Source organism: Dreissena polymorpha, chromosome 1, assembly GCF_020536995.1.
Source record: "Dreissena polymorpha isolate Duluth1 chromosome 1, UMN_Dpol_1.0, whole genome shotgun sequence".
NCBI classification, from domain to species: domain Eukaryota; kingdom Metazoa; phylum Mollusca; class Bivalvia; order Myida; family Dreissenidae; genus Dreissena; species Dreissena polymorpha.
The window spans coordinates 48,901,363-48,910,061 of NC_068355.1; positions in this window are offsets into that span (position 1 = coordinate 48,901,363).

An 8,699-nucleotide genomic window follows, 5' to 3' on the forward strand; every position below is an offset into this window, starting at 1 on the left:
TATGTAATATGAAGTTGCGTGGTTCAGTGCGAAATAACATTCCGACAATTCGAACATCAAAATTCCAGCTGCAGTCATTATTTTGCAGGTCCTTGAAACACTTCGTATAGTGGATTAAACTCATTAAGCGCCCACATTGCAAACGGCCCTCGTGCATTACCTTCGGGGCATTGCATCTTTGCACGAAGTGACGGCGACAACTGCATCAAAATCGATTGAATACAAGTTACCTACTCGATAGTCTAAAATATTAAAGAACTGGATAGCATTTTTATACATTTGATCGATGAATGAACTGTCCAGAAAATTACGACATATAATTTTCTCGACGACGTTTATTGGGCTGTTATATTCCGGATATTAAATACACAAATTAAAAGTAGACAACGAGGATATTAGCTGTAATTTAAACGATCATAAGGTCCGACTGCAATTCTTTATGGAATTAATATGAATATTGTTTCAGTTGCAATTTAATTTACGTTAAACGTCATATCGTTGACGTTTGCGCCAAATTATGATTTCATTGATGTGAATGCAAAGCGACATTGAGAAGCGACATTCTTTAGAAGAATTTACAAAGATTTTTAGAGAGCCTTAGAAACAGTATGTCAGATTCTTTAAATACCGAAGTATAATATTTCGGTGGTAATTATGATTTTGACTTAGAAAAGTCTGCATTTCATGCACTTGACATACCTATATCTGTTGAAGAATTTAACTGTGAATTAAATCATTTTATAGTGAACGAATATTAAATTGAAGACAGCGATATTTTATCCTCCCATTATTGTGACTTGTTCAACGGTATTTTTGTGTTGGGCATTTTTCCCGGTAAACGGACAGAAGGGGTTATAATTCCTTTGAATAAAAGGTGCTGTTAATTATGTTAATAATTATAGAGGGATAATTCTACCACGATTACAAACAAGCGCATCGAAACTTTTTTGCAATGAAAACACTATTATTTGAATTTTATTTCAGATGCGCTATTCGGATTTAGGATAGGTTATTCAACTGTGGATGCTTTTTATGTATTTATGTCTATTGTGTAAAATTATTTAAATGAAAATAAACGCTTGTATGTAATATTCGTTAAAGGGGCCTTTTCACAGATTTTGGCATGTTTTGAAGTTTGTCATAAATTTCTTTTTATTGATAAATGTAAACATTGGATCTAAAAAGCTCCAGTAAAAAATCAAGAATAAAATAAAAAATAAAAAAGGTAACCCTCGGCAGGACTCCAACCACTGACCCCTGAAGTCCTGGAATAAAAAGTCTTCCACTTAGACCACTCGGCCATCCTTCCAGATACTATGGCGGATGTATTTTATGCTTTATATAAGCAAGCTTGTAGTTTCACAAAATATAATGACAACAACAGAACTCTCCAAATTATTAATTCGTTTTGCGTTGCAACGCTTTATAATTTTCAGGTTTTTAAATCGTAAAAATATGCATACAATGTCTATTTTAGAGCACGTTTAATGTTCAGTATTACTGTTTCCTCACAAATATCAGAACTAAAACGAAAATTTGAGAATCTGAAACAACTTTTTTCGGTTTTGTCAATTTACCCAAACATACAAAGGCCCCTTTGATATGTTAAAATGTTTATGTGTGCACATGTTTAGGCACGTGTTAAATCGTGTTTATCCTATGCAGATTGTTTTAGTTATGAAAATATACAACTTATATTTATATAAATTACTTATATTTATATTGCATTTCATGAGGGCTTAATATTAACACTGCGAATACAAAAATAATGGCATTTCGGAAGAGAGTGGATTAAAAGAAAACGAACAAGAGCTGTCAGAGGACAGCGCGCTCGACTATTCGAGTGCTTGACAGTATACCGTAAGCCATCATGGGGAAATTGTTCAAATTATTCAATAAGGTCAAGGTAATAGTTCAGGTATATTTTCCACAATCTTTTGAACATTTGTAAAGACATAAAACAAACTTATAAGATTTTATTTCATGTTTGAAAGCAATAGCTTGGGTGGGAAGTTTGGACGGTCCTTCAAAAATAAAGTAAATAAATATTTTTTTGTAACCATGTTTCAAAGAAAAAAAAATTTGGGGGGTTGGGTGGGGGGGGAGGTTTAGAGGGGGGTATAATGTCGGGTGTGGTCATTTATTAGAAGATCTTTCAAAAATAATTTATTCTTTTGACTTTGAGAGTCAAGGTCATTCAAAGGTCAAATTTAACTTGCCAGGTACAGTACTCTCATGATAGTAAGAAAATATTTGAAGTTTGAAAGCAATAGCTTTGCCACTTTAGAAGTCAAGTGGATCTAAACACAAAAATTAACAAAATATTCAGTTACTAAGACAAAAAGGGCCATAATTCTTACAAAATGCTTGATATAGTTGTATGCTCTTGTTTATAGATAGGGGTCATGTTGGTAAAGACGTTTGCAAAATATGAAAGCAATAAGTCAAGGGACATTGACAATACTTGAGGTAGTACGCAAACTTTAAAATAGATTATCAATACTATGCATATTCTAAATGGAAAAAGGGCCATAATTCTTACAAAATACTACATTTAGACTCAAATCGTACATCAAATCATTTCTTTCTTCAGTTGTCAAAACACCTATATACTGTTTGATTCCAATAATGTCGCTTTAATGGAATTACCATTTTTATTCATGTGCTTCTTAATATTAAATCACCTAAACTTGTTTTATTAGTAGCACAGCCCCGTTAATATTTTTATTTAGTACTGCCCCTGGAATTTGTTCACGTCATTATGTCATTATGGATTTTTGTGACGTCATACGACCGACTTTTACAGTTGTAATCTACATGCATAGGTCATTGGGTTTATAACGTTCCATTTTATTTATATTTTCTCTCTGATAGGCGTTTCTTGTTTGATTTAATGTTTTTTTCTTAGCAGTCACATAAACAACCAAGCTATGTTATATGGAATTTTTACACCCATTATTGCTGCTTCTTCCTGTATTTGCGCGATGATTATCTGAGATATTAACTCCATGACACTATATTCTCAAATCTTTTTCTATAAAGAAGGAATGTAGTTGACAATTGTTAATAGTTCTATTTGATCGTTCGTCAAAAAGTTGTAACTCTTGTATCTTCAATGCAATTGAGTAATTAAATAGTAATTAAATTGAATGCGTTTTAATTCCCTTTTATTATTGTTTAATTTGAGTAACCATGCTATGACGTTAAATTTTATTTACACTTAAATGTATTATGAATATTGCTGGGCAAAGTGTGAGGTTGAGCGCTCTTTAACAAGGTTTAAACCCCCAATGCTTTGCATTGACCATTCCAAGGTGGTGACCCCAGCTTTATTCATATTTTGTGTTTATGTTGGTTTGTATTGTGCTGTATTGTGCTGTTTTGTACTGTTTGGGCAATCGGTCACTTGCCTTAAATAAAGGACCAACTAATTGTTTTTAATGAAAATTCAATACTGCTCCAGCAGCTGGAGTTTCACTTCTTTATATTGATACAGTTGTCTGCTCTTGATTATAGATTGGGGTCTTGTTGGTAAAGGATGAAAGCAATATGTCAAGGAACATTGAAAATATTTGAAGTAGTACGCAAACTTTAACATAGATTTATCAATAATATGCATATTTTAAGTGAAAAAAAGGCCATTATTCTTACAAAATGCTTGATACAGTTGTCTGCTCTTGTTTATAGGTTGGGGTGATGTTGGTAAAGAAGTATGCAAAATATTAAAGCAATATGTCAAGGGACATAGGAAATATTTGAAGTGGTAGGCAAATTTTAACATTTGCACGCTCACGCTCACACTCACGCTCACGCCGACGCCGGGCCGGGTGAGTAGGATAGCTCAACTATATATATTTCATATATTATAGTCGAGCTAAAAATGACATTCACTTGTAATTTCATTGAAGTGGTTGATAACTTTAACTATTTAGGAACGGTGTTGAATTATGCAGCAAATTTTTGATTAAACCAGGAATATTTGGTTGTTAAAGCCCCAGACGAATACCAAGACTGGTCAGGGTCAGTAGGTAGATTTGGCTTAGGAGAGACCAACGACAGAGGTTCGAGAACTCTTGAGTTCAAAAGAAGCCACCAACTCACCCTGGCCAACACGCTGCACCCACACAAACCGTCAAGAATAGAGACCTGGCATGCTCCGTACGGGCAAGTACAAAACCAGATCGATTTCATACTGGCGCCGCAAATTTCAAGCTTTAAAAATGCGAACACAAGAACGTTTCCTGGCGCAGACATCGGCAGTGACCATGACTTAGTGCTCACCACCATCAAGATGAAGTTAAAAATCAAGCTCATCACAAAGAACCATCGAGTTAGATTTGACTAGGAGAAATAAAAAGATCCAGTGATAGCAGGGGTATTTTAAGCACAGATAGGTGGCAAGTTTGCAGCCCTGAACATCTTAGACAATGTCATCGCGACTATTAGCAACAACATCAAGGATATCCTACTGTCATCGACAGAAGAAGTGCATGGGAGAGAGAGAGAGAGAGAGAGAGAGAGAGAGAGATGGACGAACACGCCATGGGTGACGACCGAAACCATGGAACTATATGACAAAAGAAGAGAGCTGAGGCATGAGAAGTACGCTAGCCTGGACTCTAGGGCAAATTTGCAGAAAGCAGGGAGGTAAGGAGAAATATAAAAGAGGCCAAGGAGGAATGGATTGAGGAACAATGTATCATCATCGACAAATAGATGAGCTTATGCAGCAGTAAGTATGCCTACTGTACACTCAAGACCCTCACGAAGACCAGCCAGCACTAGGCCAATGTTATATCAGACGATGACGGTAATCTCCTTACCGAGAGTGCCGCAGTCCTAAACATATAGAGGGAACACTGAAGAGACCTCTACAACTATCCGCTTTAACCGGACTCAAGTCTCCTTTAGACCAGAAGCGAACAACGAACGTCCGCCCATTCTTAAGGCAGATGTGGAGGAGACAGTGCGTAGTCTTAAGGTGGGAAAATCTCCGGGAGTGGACAACGTCCCTTCCGAGCTGATAAAGTACGGAGAAGAGGCAAAGACTGCATCATTGACGGCACTATGCCAAAATATCTGGGAGGAAAAGAACTTGCCCAATGAGTGGACCCTGTCACTGGTCAAACCCCTTCCGAAAAATGGTAACCTCAAGATGTTTGAGAATTACCGCACCATCAGTCTTATAAGTCATCCTAGCAAAGTCATGCTACGCATAATCCTTTATGGATTGAAAACTAAGGCCGAGGAACTGCTGGCCGAAAAGCAGGCTGGATTAAGAGCTGGGCGGAGCACAGTGGAACAGAAGACCCATCTCCAATTTAAGATTCGCTGATTACATTGACTTTATGGGTGGCACAAGCAGTGAACTTCAAGATCTCACAAACAGACTCTATGAAAGAGCAAGAGCTTATGGAATGGAGGTCAACACAGTGAAGTCATGGTAAACAGCACGACCAACACCAATGCAGACCTCACCGTGAACGGCGAGAAGCAAGAAGAAGTGACCAGCTTCAAGTACTTGGGCGCAACCCTGTTCAAGGACAGTACCAGTACCGCTGACGTCCGAATAAGAATTGCCATGGTGACCGCAGCGATGGCCAGACTGAGCTGGTTTCTGCTAAGCAGTTCCATCAGCTTCCCCACCAAGCACAGGCTCTTTAAGTCCCTCGTAGTCTCTATCCTACTCTACGGCTGCGAGACCTGGACGCTTCACGCGGACACAGAACGCAGGATACAGGCATTTCAACATAAATGTCTCCGAAGACTGCTCCGCATCTCCTATACGGAGCACAAGACCAATGAGTACGTCCAAAACATGACTGCAAAACTTGTTGGTCCGCAAGAGTCCCTACTGGCGACCTTCAATCGACGAAAGTTGGCTTGGTTTGGACACGTCACCAGGCACGACTCTCTTTGCAAGACTGTTATCCAGGGCACGCTAGAGGGAGGTCGACTTCGAGGCTGTCAGAAGAAAAGCTGGATGGATAATGGTCTTTCCCTTAAATTCGTGTTTATATCTTAAAAGTAATACTGTGTTAAATAAAGCGTTTATCGATAGTCCATTCTGTCTTCTCACGATTCACTGACCAAACACTGACCATAAAGTTCCGAGAGATGGAATTAAAAATATAATTGAAACTGGGTAAAAATTTTGCGTCTATGCGTCATATGAACATGCTGAGAGTAGTCCGGATTTCCCAACAACAAGCAGTGTTACATCCGAAAAACTGTACTAAGACGCAGCGTGGCGGCCAGTGTGCTGGGGGTATTTCTCTCAAATCAGCTACTGAAATATTCGGATTTATTCATTAGGGTGTACCGGCAGGAAAATTTCCCAACAATTTATAAGATGTTGACTTAAGGTAAAAAGCTGAATTAGACAACTACGCCTGAAAAACACACCATCAGATCAAGAGAATGTATCATCTCTCGATTCTTATCATTTGTGATAGCTGCAGATATACCGATGACGCGTGATAGGATCGTTTGTTGCCCGGGATCCGTTACGCAAAAGATGCAAATCAAATCAAATCAAAATTTATTTATTGTCGGTATGAAATAACATGTCTATAACATAAGCTATGTTTAGTTTTTGACCGACCTATAAACAAACAGTAGCAAATTGCAACACATCATTAATACATGGCATACATAAGAAATTTTAAAATAATAGAGCACAAAAGGATTACTGAAGCAGTATTCCTATAAAACATTATTAAAATGTAAGCAGAAATATAATATCAGAACTGTACACTCAAAATTAAGAGCTGTGTGAAAGATTGCTGATCTTGACCCAAGGAAGGGGCCTAACCTACCATAAATAGAAAAGGTGTAAAAATGCTGACAGAGGAAATGGAATATAAAAGTGCCATAAAATAAAAAGGGCTTAAAGGAAATTATCACCTCAAATCATATTTCAAGGGAACTGATCAGCAAATTTACACAATAAAAGCAACAAAATACAAAATTTATGAATGAAAAATAAAATATCATTATAAAAGCAAAATAATACAATTCTAATGCTAAAGCGATTATACCGCATGTGAAACTAGCACTATTTCAGAGCTTCAAAAGGCGAATGATGAGCAAAGCAGCATTGATTAATGCACATCACACACATGGTATAATCAAGAAAGATGTATAATACAGAAAGTACTACAACAGGATATCAAATGAAAACAAATGAAAGGAATCAAAGCATATACTGTAATCGATATTTTAGAGCATGGTAAATGTTCAGCATTACTGTTTCCTCACAAATATTATAACTGCAGCGACAATTTGCAAATCTGAAACATTAAAAAAAATGTTTAAATTTGCCAAAACGTGAAAAGACCCCTTAAATAATGATGAAATATGTATTTTCAAACATTATGTCTGCCTACCGTGATGTGTTTACATGTTTAACTTGTTAACAGACTACGGAATCTGGTTAGTGCCACATGAAATGTCGCCTGTCGTAGCTAGCTTAATACTTTGGTTCACCAATGTATCACTTACAAATTTCTTATATAGGTTATATAGCAATTCGGGTCTCTTTGGTTAATGCCGGGGGTTAATGAGTGCATGATGGATATAATCCTAAGAGTAAAACGTTTACATTTTCTTTGTAAAGCATCAGCCTTGTAGCAACAATACATTTTGTGTAATGCGCGACACAAGCTAAAATGTATTTTTGCCGATAACTTTACCATAACTCCTTTAACGTCAAAAATATGCAAACCAAAATAAAAGACAATCCTTTATCACATGCCATACCATGTTGTCCATGTAATATAACCATAACATATATTTATTTTTTTTAAACATGTGTAATATACTTTTTAAGCGTTTTCATTGGCTTAGTTTTCGTGTATTGACCAATCGCATTTTGTTATTTCGCTGAAATGACAAATGACGTCACGAAATGTAAACAACATTCGGGATTTATCATTATGTTTGCGTAAATATTTATTTAATCGGCTCATTTAAAAGCATGTGATAAAAAAGATCTGACACTCGTTGTCATATCATTCCATATTTTATTAAACTCGTCCAGGAAATTCGTTAGTAAGCTCGCCAAAGGCTCGCTTACTAACATAATTCCTGAACTCGTTTAATAAAATATGGTATGATATGAAAACTCGTGCCAGATCCTATATATTTGACACTCAATCTCTCAAATGTCATGTATGTGAACAATACATTCAATAGATTTGTGGAAAGTCATTTTTCAGTTATTTACAACTAATCTCTATTAAGTCCTGATATGTGCACCCTCCCTTTGTGAAGACTCTGGGTGTAATTGAGTGACAGAGAACACTTTCGTAATAAATGCAGCGAGTAAATTACGGGGTGGGGTAGGGCATGAAGCATACCATAACCAAAGCGCGCTAGTGCCCGATTGAGAATGACGAATAACACCCTTGCATATATGCGTTATTGCAGCATATAGTGTGATTAGCAACCTGTTGATAAATTCATGGCTGGTGCGGGGAATACTCCAGGTCCACACTTAATGCAACCGCAGGCGCGGAAGGACCTAAAAACTCAGAAATACACACTAACACACAACTCCGAGCTGACTCTCGATGTATAATATGATAAGTGTGTGTAATGTGTCTTTAAGGATGCTGTTCACTTTGAAAATTTAATTAATTGCAATAAAAACTAAACGAAAAACAAACACACACACACATTGTGGACAGGCTTCAATT